Here is a 4,422-nt window from a genome sequence, read left to right on the forward strand (position 1 = left end):
TATCGTCTCTAAATTGACTAGCCCTGATCTACGGGCGTTACACCAGCCATCAAGAACTTCCAGAGTACTCCTTACACCGGGTGAGCAGACAACCATTCAGAGAGAAGATAGATTCAGAATTCTATTACTTATTACTTATTACTTCAGAGGGGTTGAGAAGTAGAAGGTTGCATATGCTGTGTACCAGGTCGGATTAGAAGTCGCAGAGAGGAGACAGCATATGGCTAACAAATAAGAAGTCTTTCACATATATAACCTGCAGAGAAATAGAGTTACATATGTTGTGTACCAGGTCGGATTGGAATTCACGAAAAGGAGACAACATATGACTAACAGACGGAAAGAAAGAAAATGATATTTTACAGACATAATTTATCGGAATTTACCAGTCGCCCTATCCAACCGGAATTAAGGACAGAATCCGCACATCGAGGAAAAGTTAAGCCACGGTTCCAAGTACGGGTTCAATTATTATGACAAGTAGATTCCCATATATATATATATATATATATATATATATATATATATATATATATATATATATCCCTGCTCAACCTATCCGAGCGTCGTATTGTCAGGCTGAACGGATCTAACTAGGTCAAGATTTGTCAAGTCTATAAATTTCCTAAGTTCAACTCTCCCTAGTCAAGTCCATTTAAAAAAATTTCGTGCCTACCAACGCATCAAACCAGAGCATAGACCCTTCAACTTCGGGTACGTTACGCAGACTCAGGTTGCTTGTTATCACTTTATCATATCACTTCCCAGAACATCTCCCTCAAGCAGCACATTTCATAACCAATAATTTTTTTTTTTGATTATCTGATTTTCTAATGTTTTTGGATTTTTAAAATTTTCTAATTTTTGTTTTGTTTTTATTTCTCCCCCTAAATTTGTGCATAAGAGAGAAACGAAAGTAAATGTGCAAATTTAAACTATCCTAAAACAAAAATTAGTCTTTAAAGCGAATCAGGTTAAGAAAAACTCAGGAGTATACAGAAGAAAACGCAAACTGTAAGTCACCGATTGAATTTGCATCCGGAAGGTCTGAGAACAGCACGCGTAAACTCAGAACAGATCCGAAAATTCTTCATGTCTTTAAGCACAAACCCTTTTTGTGATCTCTTCCTTTCTTCCTTTCCCGCCAAGGACACATACTCTCAAATAATGTTCTGAGTACTGTACAATTAAGAGCTCTCTCCTATCATGTGCCTGGAACAGCTACTACCAACAAACCGAAGTCTGATGATATGCCTACATAGCTGCTCTAGCACAGAGCGGGATCAGTTGGTCTTTGGAACCTAGTCCATTTTGAAACTGGGTCGACCTTTGTCATCGACACACGATACTTTCTCCCATGACATGTCCAGTTTATCAAAAATAGAAGACATAGAAATATTAGAATCGTTAGTTGATTTGGGAGATTGAGCCTTTGGAACCCATTTGTAGTTGGGTTTAACCCATTTGTTTTTTGATCTGATGGGTGGCTCAGCACTTGATTTTGAAGTTGATGTCGGCCGTTGAGATGACTTTGATTTTGACTTTATGGGAGCATCTCTTGGATTTGGCTTCTTGGCCGACATTACCTTCTTGCCCTTGGAATTTTGATTCTTGGCCTTGTGGGATTGATTCTTGGCCTTCTGCGCGTTCCAGTCATCATGGTCTGAACGTGATCTCGAGGGGTATCTTTTGGAGTATCTCCCTCTTGGCGCGTTCTGCCAGCCTTATGCATAATAAGGAACGTATGCGCGATTTGGACAATTTCGGGCAATATGACCAGGTGTTCCACAGTGAAAACAAATCTTTTTCTTCACTGGGAAATTGTTTCTTCCTGCCCCTGGTGGCGTGTCCTTGCCTTGTTTCTGATTGTTCCCACACGCACAGTTGCAAAAGGTCGGCTGTTTCACTTGACTTGGTGGCCTGTACTTCTCAACAGCAGGTTGATCAGAAGCAACTAAGTTCGAAGCAACGAAGTTCGAAGCAACAGATTCAGAATTCAAGGAGATGTTGGTTTGTTCAATGGTGTTCTCCTTGTTCTCATCCTCTGCTACTTTACCTGCACATGAAGTAGAAGCATTAGTATCGTTCAGCTCAGCACCCTCAGTTGGCCCTGATTGTTCAGTCTTAAGTGAATCTGGAGCAGGGGTTTGGCCATACTGAGTAGGCATTTCTTCCTCATTGGTCTTAAAGGGTGGGTTATAATTGTGATTAAAAGGAGGTGGCACACTATGATATCCTAGACCCTTGGTTTGATTATCTTTAAAACTCAATTGATTTTCTACTAAGGACTCGACTGTCTTACTTGATGCAGTATAATTTTTGAAACTAACGTCTGTTTTTCCACATTTTATTTTCAAAGCATCAAGTTCTTCAGTTACAACAGCAAGTTTGCGTTTAATGTGATCATAATTTTCACACTTGTTGCTGTAATATTCTTGTAATTTTCTAAAGTCCTTAGTCTTGGCCTCTAATTGTGCTTTTACAGGTTTCTGAACTTTCCTTAGAGTATAGCCTTCATATTTAAGGTCCTCATTTTCCCTTTTTAGCAAATCAATTTGTTCATGAAGAAATTTAATCGTAGCTTTACAAGATGAAGTACATGAAACTTCATTTACCGGAATTGATGTGGAACTCATTTTTTTATTTTTTAAATTTTTTATATATATATTTTTTATTTTTTGTTTTTTTAATTGCCCTTTGACTTAAAAGAGAAAGTCAACCTTAAAAGTCAAATTTAAAAAAAAAGTCAAACTCAAAAGTCAAACTTAAAAGTCAAACCGAAAAGCCAAATTTGAAAAATTAAAAGTCAAATGAGCAAGTCAAAATTTAAAGTCAAAGGTCAACTTTTAAAAGTCAAAGTCAAAATTTTAAGTAAAAAATGAAAAATAAAAGTTAAAATTTAAAAACTAAAATTTTTGGGTTGAAAAAGGATTTTAAAAATAAAATTTTGAACTTTTGGGGTTGAAAATGTCAATTTGTGAAATTATATGCGAAAACGATGAGTTATATTCTAAATTTCGGATTTAGGAAACAAGAAGCCTCCTAGACGAGTTGGTAAGGCGGTGGGTTGCTCAACTAGAGGTCCCTGGTTCGATCCCCGGCAACTTCAAACCCGTTTCCTTTTTTATGCGAAGGCTGCTAAGCGAGGATGGCTGCGAAGCGAGGACTAGAGTTGCAAAGCGAGGACGAAGCCGCAAAGCCGAGACCGATGCTGCTGAGCCGTGAACCAGATGCGAGACCGAGGTGAAAGAGCTGGACCGTACACGAGATCGCACACGTCCGAGCCGCACACCGAGGCTGATGAGCCGCACACACCGAGCCGTATACTCCTGAGCCACACACCGAGGCTGCTGAGCCGCACACCTTCAACCAGCAGCACTCCTTCAACTGGGCCGCACACTTGAATCTAATGATGTATTGATGGTGCCACACATCAAAATACTCAAAACCTGGTTCCCCAAGTTCAACCTCATGCAATTCATCAAAACACACCATACATCATACCTAAAATACAACAAACTCAAATCCCTCAAACCATATCTCAAGTTGGTTCTAGTGTTTTTCCCTCCACAGATTTTTCAGTTCAATCTCATGGAATTGGTTCCCAAAATTTACTTTCAAAGGAAAAGGAGGAAAATATGGCTCTAGCTACTGGATTGGTGAGCTGCTACAATGCTTTTGTTGCTGGAGACCTCTCTCCACAACTCTCATTCACTGACCTTGATCAAATTCATCCTGAAGATGTGGAAGAGATGGATATCACTTGGCAAATGGCAATGGCTGTATTCAGGGCTAAACAATTCTCCAAAAAGACTGGAAAGAACAACTGGGGTGTAAATTCAGATAAAAAGATGGGTTTTAGCAAAGGAAAGTTATGTTGTTATAATTGTCACGAACCAGGACACTTTGCAAGGGAATGTCCAAAACCCAATCAGCGAGAAAACTCCGAAAGAACCATGGTGCCAGTAACTTACGTTCACAGCAACAAAAAATGATCATCTTCAAACAATCAGTCTGCAAACATGGCAATGGTAGCTCAATCGTTCAACTGGGAAGATCAAGTTCAGGCCTTAAACATTTCCGGACCTGAAAAGGCAAATCTTGCTCAAGTCAAGGATGCAAGTAAAGAAATGGAAGCAGATCCAGAGGAGGAGATGATGAATTTGCAGTTTGCATTCATGGTACAGATTACTCCTGAAGCAGTCAAATCTGAGGTTAGTGAATTCGGCTGTTCTCAATCTTGTATTAAAACTGTTAAGTTTTTGAGAGATCAAATTGAGTTAATCAAAAGAGAGAACAAGGACTTGAACTATGAGGGATATACTCTTAGGAAAAATCAAAAGCCCTTAAAAACTCAATTAGAAAATAAAACAAAAGACTTTAAAAAATTGCAAGAGGATTACAGCAACAAATGCGAGAACT

The sequence above is a fragment of the Lactuca sativa genome, chromosome 5 (genome assembly GCF_002870075.4).
Source record: "Lactuca sativa cultivar Salinas chromosome 5, Lsat_Salinas_v11, whole genome shotgun sequence".
NCBI classification, from domain to species: Eukaryota; Viridiplantae; Streptophyta; class Magnoliopsida; order Asterales; family Asteraceae; genus Lactuca; species Lactuca sativa.